Raw genomic sequence first — 18,770 nt, forward strand, 5'->3', positions numbered from 1 at the left:
TAGGTAATGAGTAGAGAGAGATAGAGAGATAAATGAAAGTAATAATTGAAGAATTAGGATAATGATTGAAGACAAAGATAGGATAATAATTAGAAAAAAAACAAAACAAAGTTAAAATGGAAAACGAAAAAAGCCAAAATTTTGATTAGATTTCCAAAATTTGAAACATACTTTGTGGAAACCCTAGCTGTACCATTATTCCCATATACCTTACGGCTCACACTCCCCGTCTCCCTCAGACCCCCTCTCCCTCTCTCTCTCCCCGATCGCTCTCCTAGCAGGCTAGCACCACCAACCGGCACAATCTCAGGGCTCTCTCTCTCTCTCTCTCTCTCTCTCTCTCTCTCTCTCTGCACCTTTCATCTCACGCTCCCCCTGCCTCATCTACCAACATGTATTCATGTAAGCCAAAATCTCCCCAAACCGGAAAGAGCAAATCCACCGACGCATTATTGTCGAGTTCAATTGATCGATCAAAGGTAAATTACTAAACCACTATATTTTTATCTTGGATTTGGATTTTTGGTGGGTTCCAGCTTCAGAAATCCCTATGAAACACATACTTTTGGTGTAATTCTCGCTGAGCCTGTTGATGGCTGAGATGAACTTGCTCCCTTAGAGACTGTGTATGAGAAAAAACAATAGTAAATCCAATGCGTTTTGTTAGGGAAAACCAATTAGCATTACTTCCCGCCTTGAAATCAATTTCTCCATAATCGTAATTTTAGGCTGTTTGTGTAAGATTTTTTTTTTTCCGAACACCCCTATTAGTTGTAGCAATTAGAAGTTAAAATCTGATCAAAATTGACCCTCAGAAGAACAGTGGCTACAGAGTAATGGATTTTCAAAGGGTTGACAAAAGTGTCGGCGGTCAACATCAGAACTTCAGGTTGGTATTCCGCTGGCAAAAGGGGTATATTTGTCTATAGATATGTACTTATAGTTATTTGTCTTTAGAGTGTCAAGGCCATAATTGAGCCATTTGACTCGAGCAGCTTATTTTTAAAAACTTAGAGCTTCAAAAGCTTGGATTTGACATTGGGCAAATCATAGTGAGCTTAGGTGTGATGAGGGATTTGTAAGATAAATAATACCAATACCATACCGGTATACTCAGCGGAAATTAGATCAAACTAACCTCTAGCCATTGTTGTTCAAGTTGAACACCGAATACACACGTATTAGATTTAGGTGTCTTCTAACCTATGCATGACTTGAGTGCCTTGAGTGATGGATGTCAAAGGCTTAAATAGATGCTAGGTTAGGGACCCTTTATCTTCTTTAGAAAACCTTATAGTTTCCTTCCATCATGGAACACACTTATGGAGATAGTGGAAAGCCAAAAGCTTTTGAAACCACCACTACATATAATGTAAGTGGACAACAAACTATAATCACACATGTGACTAGGTGGGCCCTAAAATATTTCTTACATTCTCCCACTGGCCCACGAGACACATGTATATTACGTTAGTGATAAATACTTTAATGTGGCCATGTAACTGAAATTGCCCATATCCTTGGATTTAGAAAACCTCATACTCCATTGAAAAATATCAAACATGAATCATAGCGGTGTTGCTGTAACTAATAGGCCATTCCCTTCCATGTATTACAATGCGTGACACTTTCCAACAAGTATCGGACAATACCGAATAAGATAAACTTGATAAATAACTAACTAGTAGTCATTTAGGGTCCTCTTTATTTATCCCAACGGATAAACTTTATACGTACTTCTTACCTTATATGCACATGTACATCTCCGTTCTCTAAGAACACTCATAGTGTGACAAATCCCAATTGAGCAACAAATGAGAGAAAACATTATAAAATGAGCTAACATGTCATATATCCACTACATGACATACACTATTTTGCCGGCAAGAATTAGCTCAATACTTTATGCTCAATGATCACGAAAAGCGTTTTTTGAATAGTCTCTCTCCTTACGAGTTACTTTGCATCGATATTCTTTGTTCGGCCTTTATCTTTATCTTAGAGAAGAAACTATAGCCGAAAAAACTTAGTAATGGTCTCAATATAATATCGACAACTTGAGACCCTTTATTACATGCTATCTAGTTTCATGCAAAGCTCCCACTAATTTCTACATTCATAGAAAATAGCAACTCAAGACATGATTGTGATGCATGTAAATCAACTTAAAAATTCTCGGTTCTTTATAAGTACCTTATAACCTTTATTTGTAGCCTTCTAGTACTTCATATCATGCTCACTTGGAAATTGATCTAGTAAACCCTTGACCAATATCCATATAGCCTAGAAAAATGTATATACTCCCACTAACCTTACGGAGTATTCTTTTTTTTTCTAATATAAGAGAGAGACCTTTTTTTTTTCTCGGGCAAAACTCTTTTCCCGATGCTATCCAAGCCAAAACTATATTGGATCTTCAAATAGTCCTTAAATCACTAGTATAGAGAAAGAACTCCAAATGGATATATTACTTTGAACATTAATCCTAAGGGGTTAAATCTCTCCCACTATTAATGTTCAACTTTTATTTTGCGCACTTGATCATGTGATTATAGACGCTTCATTCACATAACGCAAAATCATGACCCATGCATCAGAGAAAAGTGAATTTCTAGATAGTCAATATAATTTCCGCAACTTTATAGCGGAATACAAGAAGCAACTTTATAAGCAATACAAATGGCTACAACAATCAAAAAATAATGATTTTCAATTTATATGTAAATTCTAACCTTTCTGTGGGTAGAGGTGCATCACGCATGAATTTACATCACTTTATGAAGAAGATAAATGATCAAAATAATGAGAACGAATTCTCCATACCTGTGGGCATAGGAAAAGTTTATTCTCGACTTTCAAATGATTATCTTACTCAACATAAATCACAAAAATAACAACCTCCTCGCATGGGTTTTTATTTTCATGAATTAACTTCAACTTTTATGCTAATCTTTAACTCAAACAAAGTAAATTCAAACCTCCCTGTGGGCAAAGGCTGCAACACGCACTAAATCTACTTCACTGCAACAAGAAGACTAGCGAATTTCAAACATCAACATGAAACGCACAATAATGGGAGAATTTTCTATTTTCACGTGGAATTTTTCACTTTGTCCCAAACAAACTACTAATAAAATTAATTATTCTCCTGTGGGTAAAAATAATTAATCTTATTAATTCAAACTTAATGGTAGATGCCATATAACACAAACACATATAGCCCAATGGCTATCCACGTGACAATTCTTAATATGAACACCATAATATTTCAAGATGCTGTGGCTAATCTCGAAATGTTACGACGTCCAAGTCATCCTAAAAGGCATGAACTGAACTTTAATGGGACAAACCCCAATAACATCCACTCCTGAGTCCCGATACCATGAGTTGATCTCATGATCAAAGTTCGAACACAGATCGCAATCATGCATAGTAAGCAAGATGGGCTTAAATGAAATCAAACTTTAGTGTACATAATCTGAATATGCAGAAAACATCAAGGCATATTGGTAGAACAAGTGCCCAAATAATTCTTACCATAAGCAGAATCAACCAATACGTCCACGTAGAACCAAATAGGTTTGCACATGCTAAACTTGAATTTATCTTGATGCCTAGATCCCATAGTTGCGGTGTCTCGAAATATCACGCAATAGAAAATTGCTCTTTCTTGTTGTTAATTGTCGAGCAAAACTAGGCTCTTAATATTCCAAGACCAGTAAAGGAATACCAGTGATTTCAATCCAAACTATCCTTCACAATCAACAAATAGCAGCAAATTCATGAAATACATGTCGTGTGAGACCAAATTCTTCTATCACCAAGTAATTGTGAAAGATCTTGGAATGAAGTACTATATAAAAGTCAGAGAATTTGATCCACTGGATACATGAAATATAAAAAGCTTTATGACCACATTACTGCAAACTAGCATGTGAAGGAACAGGAACGATCATAACCACAAACCACCGACCGTATGCGATCATATTTTGTTTCACCATATCTGACCAAAGAGTGTAGAGCAAAACAGAAATCACTTTTCAAGTATTTAATTATGACTGCAGTCTGATCATGTCCTACCGCAAACGGGATAAATAAAACATGTGTGCATATGCAGGAACTTTAAGATCCGTATACTAAACAACATGGATTAGAGGTTGCTCTGATACCACATATAAGATAAATAATACCAATACCATACCGGTATACTCAGCGGAAATTAGATCAAACTAACCTCTAGCCATTGTTGTTCAAGTTGAACACCAAATACACACGTATTAGATTTAGGTGTCTTCTAACCTATGCATGACTTGAGTGCCTTGAGTGATGGATGTCAAAGGCTTAAATAGATGCTAGGTTAAGGACCCTTTATCTTCTTTAGAAAACCTTATAATTTCCTTCCATCATGGAACACACTTATGGAGATAGTGGAAAGCCAAAAGCTTTTGAAACCACCACTACATATAATGTAAGTGGACAACAAACTATAATCACACATGTGACTAGGTGGGCCCTAAAATATTTCTTACAGGATTAGATTAAAAGTTCCACATGTGGTTGATGCTTGATTTTTTTTTTCTTTCACGAATAGTGCTATGAATTTTGTGCTATTAGAGTGGTAGTGAAGGATTATATTAAAAGTCCAATATCGGTGATTTTTCTCTTATTTATATTTTGTTATGTCAATTATTTTTATCAAAAATCTCATGTGGTGTCGTGGCCCTAATTTGAAATTTTCTTTTGTTATTATTCTCTTTTCAGACACTATTTGTTTACAATGTGGCGATCTGTCAGAACGTCCTATGTGCTCATTGGGTAAATTGGATCCTATACTCATTTAGTTTTGATGATGTTATGGTTTTTGTGGATTGTCATGGAGAACAAAAGCATTAATACATTCTATACTGTATTTTTGGTGGTGAATATAGTGAGACAAAAAATTTATTCTATATTGTACTTAATCAGAAGGTCTTTGCTCAATTGTTAAAGTTGAGACATATCCTCTTTCATGCTCCCTTCCCCCGTGTTGTTCAATTGTTAGTATTGCGAGTTGGGATTTTGGGTGTTAGGGAAACCATAATTGGTACGGTTTAGGACCAAAACTGGGAACGAGTGGTATGGCAGTGGGTGTAGCTCTATCGAAGCCCATTATCTCTATTAGATCAAGCAATGGAATTGTATTTAGTTTGGTTTTAGTTGGTTTTAGGTCGGTGGCAGCCAGTGTATGTAACTTTTGTTGATGTCTATTTTGAGTCATGGTTCTCATTCGTGGGCTTCATGGGGTTGAATCACTAATGAGAAAACTAACGTGATTGGGTTCCTTTTCAACCTAACATCGAGTGTGTTTAATGTGACTGCACTCTTTGGTTTTTTTAAATCCTGTCGGCTTTGTTTTTTCATACCAAAGTACTGGATATTATGATGCAAGTCCAATCATCCAAAAAATGGTCAATTTTCTATGAGTTTGTGTTATGAAGAAGACATAATTTTTCTGTTATTCTTCAAAACCCATTGAAAAGTACTGGTCATGAGGGGCTATTTATTAATTATTGCTCTGTTGTTGGATATTGAATTAGGAGCAAATCACATACTGCAAATATTCATTAGCCACATTGTAACTTTTGTTTTTTGGTAAAGGGTACTGTTCTTATAAGTGTTGCAAATATTCGCTCGACCCTATTCCTAGCTCGCTCATGCATTGAGTCAACATTGCCGTTAAGGACTCCAAATGGCGATATGCGGCACCACCACGGACTACGTCAATTTGCAACTTTCAATTCCTTGAAGCATCTGTTTCTTTTTCATAAGGTAAAAGCCCAACCTACCCATATAGACAGAGAAGTTCCCTTTATTTAGCCAAATGGTTGGTTCATTTGGCTTGCTTAGTAGTTAGTATCATGATTGGAAAAAAGCTATGGGTACATACGAGCATGTACATATTGTGCACATATGGGTTTTGTGGGGCCCACCTCAGGTCCCACAAAGATGTTTCGAACCACCCATTATTTTTAAAACATTTTTTTATGGAGCCCTATAAAAATCAGCTCAACTCAATATCAGTAAGGATTTTTTCAAAATTTGTAGGATCGAAACTACTTAACTGCTTAGTTTCGCTCATACAAATTCAAGAAAAATCCTTACCGATATCGGGAATGGCTGATTTTTTACAAGGCTGTATAAAAAAATATTTTAAAAATAATGAACGGTTCGAATCATCTCTGTGGGACCCGAGTTGGGCCCCACAAATTTCATATGTGCATGATATGTACATACGATATGTACCCATAGCAGTACTCATTGGAATTTGGAGCTAAGATGGTGGTCGATGGCATTATTATTTTATTTTTATTTTTTTAGTAATTTTACCAATAAAAAAGGAGTTAATTTTGTGATATATCTCTTTCATGGACTCGTCTAAATTTGTTATGGATATTATCTTTCGTTCTTGCTTTCCTGTTTTTTCTTTTGGCTTATGACTGTTAATTTCTTTTACAGAATTTACCTTTTCTGAGTTTATGGCGACATCTGGTAGGGTTTGGCCCCGACCACAGATTAAGGTTGACCATTGAAATTCCGGCAAAATTCGATTAAGTTTCCATCCTTCTTTTGTCGTGCGATGTCTCATCCCTCACACGAAAGGTATGGATCTTGAAACCCGAACTCCTCTTTTACACAACATGGTTGTAGTTGATCACAATATTGGTTTATAATTTTGCTCGGTGAGTGGTTAATATCTAGCTGGAATGGAAATAACAACATGAGATTCACCTTTTTTTTTGGTGCTAATGATGTTTTATAGCTTGAAACTCATATGAGTCATCATCTTCAGGTGGGTTCCGTCAGTTTTCTTAAGGTGCACTTTCTAACCAATGGTCCATGTTGGCGCCAATCGTAGAGTTAATCTAGATCTCTTTGCGGAATCCTTTGGTGCTAAGCAATTTCTGCTCCAATACGCATGATTTTTTTCCCATGTGCGTAATGGTTAGGTTTTGATGTTTGTTTGATTGGTATATATGCTTGCTTGCTGAAATTACAAGGAAATTGAAGGAATTTATCAATGTCGCGCTTTCTGTTCTCGAGGGTTATTGGTGGCTATTTGTCTGATTACTATGATTTTCTTGTTGAGATCATAATGAAAATTAGAATGAATTAACTTTTCAATATCGCGTTTTCTTTTGGCGTATTTTCTTTTATGTAGTTAAGATAAGATATTTGAAGGGAGAGGTGTGTGCAAAATTGAACGGGGATTTTCATACCACATATATATAAAAGGTCAATGAGAAGTTATAGGGCCAAGATTGATACCGGGATGGAGACTAATACCGGGACGGGGTAGTAAGAGAAAGAAGGTGTTATAGGGCCAAGATTGATGTGGTGAGACTAATACCAGGGCGGGTTAATAACAAAGACATTTGATCATTTTGTATGATAGCTTTAAAGTGTTGTTAATATCACAACCTTATGATTTGTACGTCATGCAATCCCATTACATTTGATTGGGAAGACCATAGGTCCATAGGAGACTTAATGGAAATATTTTAAAGCTACGGTGTTGTCCGTCACTCCATCTCAACATCTCCAACTCGACTTTCTTTGTTAGTCTAGAATGGTTAGATGATCGTTACGTATTTGGTTTTTGTTTAGATAGGGGAATTATGTTGTAGTTGTTGAAGTGTGAATAGTAGTATTCAAGCTGTAGGTTAAATTTAACAAACATTTCCATTTAGATTTGATGTTGGTGTTAAGAGTTGATTTGCTGATTGCAATGTTGAATGTATCCGTCTAAATGCCAAGTACCTGTGTCCGACGCTCCGTTCAGGGGTATGAGATCAGTGTTCAACATATATCATTGGACATTCACATAGCACACATACTTGGTAATGCAAATTTATCAAGAAATATGCATTTCCAAGTTTAGGTTTAATTTTTGGGGTTTGATCTAAATTCATTACCACGAAGTTTCAATTGTGTTTAATCTTTTTGTATAGATTTCTCTATGGTCATTTGGCTGATATACTATACCTAATGTATTTTATATCTTCTCTGCGTAATGTTATATGGACATACTTGGGAAGAAAATTTTGTTTATTTTCTATATGCAAGTTACTGGAATGATAGGTCTGATTCTTTTCTTCTTCTTTTTTTGGATGCTATCTTTACTTTTCATGAGGGATTACCATATTGGTTTTCAATTTCATTCCTACGTAGCTGGATTTTTTAGTTGGGTTATAAACTAAATGGATCATCTTTTATCATTTTTAGGAACTGTATTTTATTTAGGGATACGAATGAGATTGAGGACAACTAGCATCTATGGAAGCAAGACGGGGTGTTTTTCCACGCTCGAGGATATGGATTTTACCGTTTTATTGCCATGCTCAATGGTAATGTTTAGAATTGGCTTTAGCATGTTCCATGACCGTCTTTATTTGCTGATTCAAATTGAACAAGTCAATGAATATGCTTGAGTTATTCTTTTCTGCATAGTTAGTTTCATTGGGCAGGGGTTCATACATTGCACGCGAGTCCTTTATTTAATTGTTTGAATCAGAGCTGCTTTTGAATCCAATAGATAACCAACGGTTCAGATTTATCCCTCTTTGTGCATAAATCTGGACCCTTCATTCTACATTTCTTTTAGGTTTTATAAGTTTTACATGTTTCCGATAGGGGAGAAGACTAAACATATCCCCCTTCCTTTTTCAATTGATTATTTTGAATCTTTGGATTTATATACATAAATCCTACGGCTGAGAAACCTTTCCTATTCCATGAATTTTTTTTTTACTTTTAAGAATTAAATAATATATATCATGGATGTAAGAAGAAAACAATATCTGCCATAATCGTTGCCATTAGGAAACCATTCAAGCATATTTTTCTTTCCTTATTTTCAGAATCCTAAATTTCTAGGATTTGTATTACCAGAGAACAAGAAGGTTGGCTGAATTGACATTAGTATGGTAAAATCATTAAGGAGATAGGTAAATAGAAAGGAAACATCTCCTAATATGGTAGAATCATAAATCAAGACGGCTGGCTGAATTGAAAAAAAAATTACGAAAAAATTACGATGCATTCCTTACATTCTAATGGTGGAGTCAACGATATTATATAGTAAATAAAATTCATGAATTTTCACGTTTTTTGCTTAAAAGGACTTTATATCCAAATTGGCCATTGCAAATGTAGGAAATAGATTATAGATAAAAAAAAATTTACGCATTGATCTTAAATTATACTCCTAATTAGGAATTGTTTTAAATAGAGCAATAAGGTAATGGAGACAAATGTTCAATAATTGATCCCAAAATTTAGCCTACAATTTGAATTTCCTCCTTCAATTCTCCTAAAAAATGATAACTTTTGAAAGCTCATAAAGAGTTATTGCCCTATAGCATAGCCATATTATCGATTATTCATGTTGTTATTTTGGTAATCAACGCAATTTTCTTATCGTTTTCGTGTTTGTTTTTCCAGTGTTTAGGTGTTTTGAGATCTCCCAGCAGCTGAAAGTTTTATTGTGGTTGCAGGTTTGAGTTTATTTTACTCTTTCTTTAGAAGTTTTTCCCTTTCAATAGATAGCTCCCTTTTTTTGTATTGGTGTAACTTTGTTGCTTTAATTTGTTTCCCCTTAGGTAGTCTGTTTTTAAGTTCTTACTGGAATCATAAAAGCCAATTGAGTCACTTCTACAAGCTTCCAGATCTAGGTATTTTAAATCAATTCACTCCCTTCATGATTCAATCTTCAAGTTCGGAGTTCGGGTGTAACGCCCCGAATTTTGGGTACGTTAAAAAGACAATTTCATTAAAAACCTCAAAATAGAGTCTGACTCTTATTACAACAAAACTCCCACAAGAGTTTAATATTTACACAAATGGAGGGGGTTCTAGGGTTCCTAACTACAGCTCCTCCTGCTCCTCCATTCTTGCCAGCTCCTCAGCTTCAAAAGCCTCCACGGTGATCTGCTTACCCTGATTATCTACAAAATCTGACACATTATACCAGCGTCACCACCGATATAATATGTCAGGGTCACCAAAAAGGCAACACCGTGAGCTACAAAGCTCAGCAGAGTAATCCCATACCCGCTAACCCATAACTTACAAACAACAGGTTAAACAAACATCGATTTCCACATGATACATGTATACACAGCTAACAATGACACATCCACATTCGTTAATCAACTATCGTTGGTGTCCAAGATTTTCTTTGTTTCTCCTACGCGACTCATCGTAGACTGTGTCAACATTTTCATTTACAAATCAACCTTTCAAAAACCACTTTGTTTAAACACACCCAACCTTTCAAAAATCATTTGCATTGGCTCCGTACCGCGGATAACCAAGCTACACACCCAACCTCGGTTCCGCCGCGCCGGTCTCCCGAGTATCCTCACAATGGTTCCGCCGCGCCGGGTTCCCATTGGCACACAAAAACATTTGCATTGGCTCCGTACCGCGGATAACCAAGCTATACCTCACCATGGTTCCGCCGCTCCGGGTTCCCATGGGAACGCACACATTTCAAAACCCTCGGTTCCGCCGCTCCGGGTTCCCGAGTATCCCACAATGGTTCCGCCGCTCCGGGTTCCCATTGGGGTTTTCGAAATCTAAAAACCTCGGTTCCGCCGCTCCGGGTTCCCGAGTATCCCCACAATGATTCCGCCGCTCCGGGTTCTCATTGGGTTTTCAACACACATCACACAATGGGCTACCACGTCCGGCCACATTGCGGTTTTCGAAAATTCAAAACCTTTTCAAAACACGTCTTTTACACACGCACACACACAACTCACATAATGCCACCCGAAATCGGTCATTATGTTGTTTTAAAATATTTCCTTCCTCGAAAAACATTTCCTTTCATTACTCACACCCTAGGTGTCATATTTCTACTTTCTCGATTCTCGTGTCTCGTTACATGCAAAGACTCCGCGGTAGGACAAAAGTAAGCATGAAACATTCTAACCAGATCATCCAATTCTATATTACTTATCACGCTCAATCACTACTTATAGCATAACGCCACATGTATGGACGCCTTTGGAGTGTATCACTTATGCTTTATTCAAAGCACAACGCCACATGTACGGACGTCTTTGGAGTGAAATCACTTATGCTTTATCACACCATAATTAATACAAGCAACTCATATATGCATTAATCATCTTAAAGATCAAAATACAAATACTTATAAACAAACGATAAGTTCTATCTTTCGAATCCGTTAAGGATAATCTACTTTCTATCATACGGTTCTATACGTAGAGTTAGGGGCAAGGGGTTCTACCTTACTTCTTGGCGGTAGGGCGGCTACGAAAGGTACGTCGGTGGTCGGACGGAGTAACTTCCTACGATATGCCTTTGGGAGCTTCGAAAGAATGGTTTCTCTCGAAACTTCTTCTTGACTAACACTACTCTACTTTATGGATCGAAGGGTGGTCGGGTGGCGGTTTAGTGGCGGCTTAGGTTGAGTTTCTTGAAGAACTCAAGAACAAAGAAGAACTAAGCAGGAACAAAGAAAGAACAAGATTTTTCTAGAGAGAGAAGTTGCTAGGTGAAGGTGTGAGTTGAATGAGAAGCATGGGGTGCTATTTATAGGCAAAATCTTGGCTCCCTCTCCCTCTCTAATGGCCGGCCCTCTCTCTCTCTAAATCCTCCATGGATTTGCTTCATTAAGTCGTCAAATCAACCTTTCAACCAAGTCATAGCCCTTTCTCCAATCTTAGGCCAAATCTTAGGTGTAAGGCTATGAAACCAACTAAGATCTTTAGCCTTTCTAGGTAATTATAACCTAGGTCTAGCTTGTAGTCAAAATCTTAGGCTAATAAAGGCTAGGATTATGTCATAAAGGTCCATCATAGGTTGTCATTAGGCAAAATAGACTTAGGCATAATTAAGGTAGCTTGCAAGGCTAGGTTAGTCCTTGGATTGGACTATGGGAGATTTGTTGGAAGGATAGGAGACAAGGGGTACAAGATTTTGGGTACTAAACAAATCATAAGTACAATGGGAAGTTAAGTTTGGTTAGGAGAATATTTCCCAAGGATTTGAAGTACAAAGAAGATCAAGGATAAATGTACACATCAAATCTCCTCTCTCTCTCTCCCTCTCTCTCCTCTCTCGGCTCTCTCTCCCCTCTCCCTCTCTCTTTCCTCTCTCTCTCTCTCGGCCTCTCTCTCCTCTCTCTCTCTCTCTCCTAGTACACTACATATATATATATATATATATATATGACAAGAAGAATAAGAAAGTACAAAGGTACAAGATTTACAAAATCAAATACCCAAATAAAGAATTACAATTAGGCACATATCCCATTTAAATAAATAAACTAGTGTACTAATGTACTCTAGGAAGATCAACTCCCCAATAAATTAATCCAATTGGGTACAAAATCCCAATATAAAATAATATAGGAGTACTTAGGAAAATCTTAGGTTTTTAAAGACTACCAAGTACTAGCATAATAAAATATTTGTACCTCATCCCATGGGGTTTTTGAAAAAGACTAGTTTATTAAACCCTTGTACTTAGTTGAAAGAATAAGGCTATTACCCAATGGATAATAAATATCCTAACTTTTATTATCCAATGGACAATAGTAACTAGGCAACTTTTTATAATAAAATAATCAAAATTGTCCTTTTAGGAAATTATAAAATTCCATTTATGAGTACTTGATATTCTAGCAAAGAATATAAAATTTAGGGTTTCTATTATCCAATGGATAATAGTTCTCCTAACATTTATTGTCCAAAGGATAAAGAATAAAACCAAAATAATAATAAAAAAATAAATAAGTAATTTCTAGGGTTGAAAAGGTTGACTAGTCAAATCAACTTTATTGGAAGGTTCCCTAGTCACATCGGTACTTTATTTGGTCAAAGACTCTATTACCCAATGGTCACTAATTTCCCTAACGGTTATTACCCAATGGATAATAGTTCTCCTTGCAGTTAATAACCAATGGTCAAAAGAGTGAAAGTACTTTTTATTTTAAAATAATATTTTGAAAGACTACATGTACTTTTAAAAAGTTTATTGTCCAATGGGCAAAAATTACCCTAACCATTATGGACCAATGGGTAAAGTCAAAAGGTTCAAAAGGTCCAAAAGGTTCATCTAGTAACTAGGTGAGTTGGTTGCTTGGTTCCTCCAACTAGTTGGTTAGAAACTAACTAAATGGTCAAGTAAGGTTTCTAGTCGAGACCGAAATCTAACTACGACAAAAATTAATAAGAAATCATATAGCCACTCAAGAGAAAATAAGTAATTCAAATAAAATTCAAATATTTAACGAAATTTTTTATTGACCAAAATTCATGGGCGTTACATCGGGTCTTTTGAGTTTTCTAGAAATTATGAACTCAAATTGGGAATGAGAATCTAGAGTTATTTTTTTGTGAATTGTCATTATTATTGGTTAATGGTCATGGTCAGGTTTTACTATCATGTTCTGCAGATATGTAAGGTTATCTAGCAAATGTGATTCGTCTATGCTACTATGAAAATGGATTCCTTTGGTGTTTCAAATTAGTAGTGTAAATGCGAAATCACAATCAAGTTTATCTTTAGCTTTCTTTAGCTCAATTTATAATTTTTTTTTATATCTTTTACTGTAATATCCTACTTTTAAGTTATGTTGGTTTTAAGTTCTGATTTTATGGGTTTTCTATTTTATTTTTTGCAGCTATTGTGATGCTAAAATCTAAACCATTAAGGTCGTTCCCGTGAGTACCGTGCATTAGAAGGTAGTTTCACTCAGTTCATTCTCTTTATAGTACTCCCTCCGTCCCTTTTTTAGAGTCCAGTATTCCATTTTGGGCTGTCCCTTAATAAGTGTCCATTTTATAAAATTAGTGGGTAAAAGTTGGTGTATTTTCCATTTTGCCCCCAAAAGTAGATTCCATTTTGAAAAGTTAGTGAGTAAAATTGTAATGATGATGTCTCCATAGGGGGTAAGTAGAGAAAGTAGATATTAAAGTTAATGTGAAATGTGTAATGATGATGTCTTTTTAATAAGTTGGAGTTACGAAGTAGGACACTTAAAAAAGGACGGAGGGAGTATAAGCTACAAGTTGGGGTACCGTGTTTGGATTTTTGAGTTCTAAATTGGCCTAACACAATTCTAAATTAATGGGGCTGATTTTCGAAATTGATTTCAACGCTTATTGTGGTTGCAGATGGCTACTCTCATGTTTTTTCGCTTTGAAATTAAAGGATAACAATGGTTGGAGTGGGTGCAAGTCCATCTTAGTAAAACTGGCCATGGCTCAAGGAAAGAGGGGTTTGCAAAAATGCATTATCTTATTGTGGTGGTGTTGCAAATTGTTTTGTGAATGTGCTTCAGTAGTTAGGGTACTCACTGCTATATTAATGATTGAATCATCTTCAAAGATTATGAGGCTATGGGGCAAAACACAGGGTATTAATTTTCATATTAGGATCAATGCTTTTACGATTCATTCAAGAGTTATGGTTTTAGTATCTGATGTACATAAGTGCAATCTTTTCTTTTACTTGGTTTGAAAATTTTATTTTGATCCGAAACGAAGAAGAATAAATTAAGAAAAATGGGAGAACTCACTAATTCGAAATCGGTTGAAAAGAAACTTTGATGTACATAAGTGCAATCTTTTCTTTTACTTGGTTTGAAAATTTTATTTTGATCCGAAACGAAGAAGAATAAATTAAGAAAAATGGGAGAACTCACTAATTCGAAACCGGTTGAAAAGAAACTTTGATGTCCGATTTTGCAGATGGGATATCATATCGGGTACTAATGCTATCCCTATTTTTTTTTAAATCTACTTTTCTTACGATTACAAAACGGGTATTAATACTATCCCTATTTTTCACTTGAAGGGTGTGTACATTTTTTATCCCTTATGAAAAGTTGATCACATCTGAGCGATTCCACTAGCCTCTTAGTCATGCGGGGTATGTTATTATAATAAAATTGGTACGGTCCGCTTGAATCTGAGCATGATCCAATATGTGCATGTATTTCGATTTTCAATGTACTTAGAAAGTGACTTATCAAAATTTCATTTAATATATTTATATCATCTTACATGGGATATACACGTGCATGGAACTTACCCCATGTGAGTGGAGTTAAAAACAACACTTTTTCAAAAAAAAACATCAGAAAAGTAGAGTTTGATACTTCATTTAGACTGTATTTAGAATGCATTGCGCTGTGCCTTCAGGCAGGTACGAACATGCAGTAGTAAATATATAAGTTAGCGCATAAAAGTAACTGATGAGGAGTTTGGCCCAGTGGTATGTCCATATGTTTTCATTGAATATGGGCAGGTTTGTGTCTTACTGTTGTAGTCTCCTTTTCTAGTTTTTTGATCCGCCCAAGGGCTGCCCCCTTTATCTTTGTTATTATAAACATTTTCTTTTTGTTTATTTGCTTAATCCCCTTACTATTACTTCTTTTTGTTTAATTTTTTCATATGATTTCTATTATTAAAAGTTAAAGGGTTTATTTGGTAAATTAAACTTTATTGTAATATATCTTTTTATGTTTTGGTCAAATTATTTTACTTTCATATTCCTTTCGACAATACCTGATACATAAAGATGTTAAAATGTCTATAGTTATAAATCTTACTCACTATTTTTAACCTTAGTAGGCTATTTTGCTATAAATGATTTTTCCTTGTTCAATTTTTTGAGAGTTAGTTTAATCAAGTTCAAACTTTTTCAGATGTATTTCTCAATTGTGTGATTATAAGGTTTTATTGAAAAGATGGTAGTTTTCAAATGATATGTGGTTGTTTATCGATATAGTTGAATATTCCTGTTACATTTGCTTTGGTGGAGATGAGTTTTTCTTAGTTGAAGTCAGTAAAAACTTACCTTCGGACAATCATGTCACACAAGAGATTAAGTGAATTGGCTATGATCTCAATTGAAAATGAGTACATGAAGTTAAAGTACGATGACTTAATCAAAGAATTAATTTGGTTCAAGAAATGCAAGGAGAAGTTGTTTACTTTGAATTGGATCGTGGTAATCATAAAATAATATAACCGAGGTTATATTTTGATTTGAATTTTTTGATGTAATTCAAGCTAGCTAAAAGCAAAATGTAACGTTGATTTTTTTTTTGACTTGTATGTCTTTCTATTTTTTTAACTTAATAATATGTGGATAACCAAGCTTGGAATCGGACTTGAGCAACCTAAACATTGGAGGCCGGCACCGTGTCCTAGAATACTGAGACATCTCCGTTGAGATTTTGTTGCTGGGTCGCATTATCGCATTGGGTTGTTTGGTACTTTGGTGGCTGACAAGTTTGACCTCTTGCGGCTTCAACCTTGGTTTAGGTCTCACCAGCCCAATAAATTTGAAGATTTCTGAATTATAAGAGCGAAAAAGGGAAAAATAAATAAATAAAATGCAGGGAGATTTGGATCAGCTCCCACGGATAGGGGTACAATATTTTCTCCATTCCAAAAAAATTGTCCCACCCGCAAGATGATACGTTAAAAGTAATGCATGTTGAATTTTTTTAAAACTTTTTGCCGTTAGTTATTAGATGTCAATGAGTTATCCTTATTTATCAAAAAACATGTGAACTTTTATTTAAGAAAATGTATTTTTTTTAAGTTTTCATTTTGTGGACAAGATAATTGTCACGCCCCAAATCCGGGAGCATGACCAGCTGTGCACTATGAAGCAATCATGGGAACCGAAGCCTAATTAAAAATATTTTTACCAACTCGAAACAAATAAACAAAAACAGGATATTTTATTACAATAAAATGCGCAACTCCAAACTAATGTTTTTCTTAAGCAAATGACACAATATCTCATATTTTTCAATCTCCAAACTCGACAATGAACTGCCAATTAATAAAAGTGCGGAAGCTAATAAATAAAAGTGCGGAAGCTTTTTGACAATAGAAAAGTAATAAAAATGAAGACGCCCTAGAGGTCCAAACAAAAGGTCCCGACAAAGCCACAGAGTCCACTATAACGCTTCATGAACTAATCTGAAAAAAATGTGGAATAAATCCGTCAGTTGACAAGCTCAGTGAGTAGTTAAGCATGCTAAGGGTGATAATACAAAGTGGCATACATATAAATCAATGATAACAAGGGCTCCAAAGAAATGGTGTCAAATTAAGGAAGGTCGAAGGTTCAACGAATAATACCAACAAACTAACGAAGTAAATGGCTCAGCAAATAGTATCGAAAGATGGATGACTGAATCCCGAATTATCACAACAACAATCCAACAATGATAACAACCATTTTATACCAATAGTCTGCTCAACAATATCAGAACAAGGAACAACAATAATGAGGTAGTCCAAACCAAAGTAGGAACCATATCTTCCAACTACCAAGTACCAAATGCCAAATATTTTCTCAGGGCTTTGCCCGTTGGATCCAACACCGTACTTAGAGTCACCACAGGATGGCGCCTGAGGCCTTTTCCCTAAGCCGATTCAGAGTAGGGTCACAGGGTATTTCACAAGTCTTTTCCCTATCCGTTGAGCACTAGAGTCACATGGTATTTCACAAGTTTTTTCCCTAGTGGCCAAAGGCACCACGATATTTCACGGGTCTTCTCCTTGGATTTTCACAAATATAAACATAATCTATGGTCCCAAACACAAAAGAACAATAGCGAGCCGGAGTCACCTGCACCAGGAATATTCTCCGTGTCGTTGCATAGTCACAATAATATTATGGAGTCAACGAATCGACGACAATAAAAGTAAGGGTTTCGATCAATCACAAATATTCTCAAATAACCTTGTATGCCAAAGACTACGTTAATATTGTCAACAATTATGTGAACAACGAATAAGAATAATTATCATCGCATCACAACAAATAACGAATTGTCAATGGTAGATAGGCTCAAAAGAATTCCAAAGAAGGGATCACATGCTTAACCACTCACCTCATTGGTTCGATAAATCGCAAAATGTAATATCTGAGTACTCGGCTAGTCTCTGGATAAAAAGAATGAAAGTACTAAAATCAGTTTAATGAAAAATTACTAATATGAATATGAACTCTCCTAATCTAAACTCTACGCTTTCACAGCCACGAACTTAATTTCCCAATTACAATACCACCATCTCTTCTCATAATCACACATGGCACATACACAGCCACCACACATTAAGGGTCATCATTTAGCCCGAAGGCCCGGCCCATGACCCGTCCAAAGCCCGCCCAGGCCCGAGCTCATAAAACGGGCGGGCTAGCCCAGCCCGTAGTTTGTAATGGGCGGGCTTGGGCCTTTGAATTTTTACTCGGCCCACCCGTAGGCCCGGCTCGTGAGCCCGCCCGTGGTACCAGCCCAAAAGCCCGCCAACTGGCCCGCCTATTAGCCCAAAATCCCACAAAACCCTTTCTTTTTTCTCTTGGTTTAGTTTTGCCCAAGGAAATTTAAGCCCGCCCGGCTTTTGGCTCACCAATTGGGCTAGCCCGTGGGCCGGGCTTGGGCTTCAATTTATGGTAAGTAGCCCAGCCCGCCAAAAAGAAAAAGCCCGGTCGGCCCGGCCCGTGGGCGGGCTTGGGCAGCGACTTGGCGGGCTGGACTGGCCCGGCCCGGCCTGATGATGACCCTTACCACACATGCACGCACTTCTCTTTGATTTCTACCAACAAAACCCCAATTCTAATGAATGATGAGGAAAGCCATAAGGGTCATAGAATAAAATATTACTCCCTTCGTCCCTTATTTAGGGTCCAGTATTCCATTTCGGGCTGTCCCATAAAAAGTG

General features: G+C 36.3%; 1 long non-coding RNA gene across 2 annotated transcripts; it reads left to right on the forward strand.

Moving 5' to 3' along the window:
- The first annotated feature begins 319 nt into the window (after positions 1–319).
- LOC131310919 (uncharacterized) lies at positions 320–8,520 on the forward strand. 2 transcript variants are annotated; one of them, XR_009195342.1, is made up of 4 exons: positions 320–889; positions 5,638–5,808; positions 6,496–6,829; positions 8,263–8,520. It is a non-coding gene; the product is annotated as an uncharacterized LOC131310919 (long non-coding RNA). The 2 variants fall into 2 exon arrangements; XR_009195341.1 differs by lacking the exon at positions 8,263–8,520 and adding an exon at positions 6,830–6,952 and having other exon boundaries at positions 6,496–6,639.
- The last annotated feature ends 10,250 nt before the right edge of the window (positions 8,521–18,770 follow it).

The sequence above is a fragment of the Rhododendron vialii genome, chromosome 12a (assembly GCF_030253575.1).
Source record: "Rhododendron vialii isolate Sample 1 chromosome 12a, ASM3025357v1".
NCBI classification, from domain to species: domain Eukaryota; kingdom Viridiplantae; phylum Streptophyta; class Magnoliopsida; order Ericales; family Ericaceae; genus Rhododendron; species Rhododendron vialii.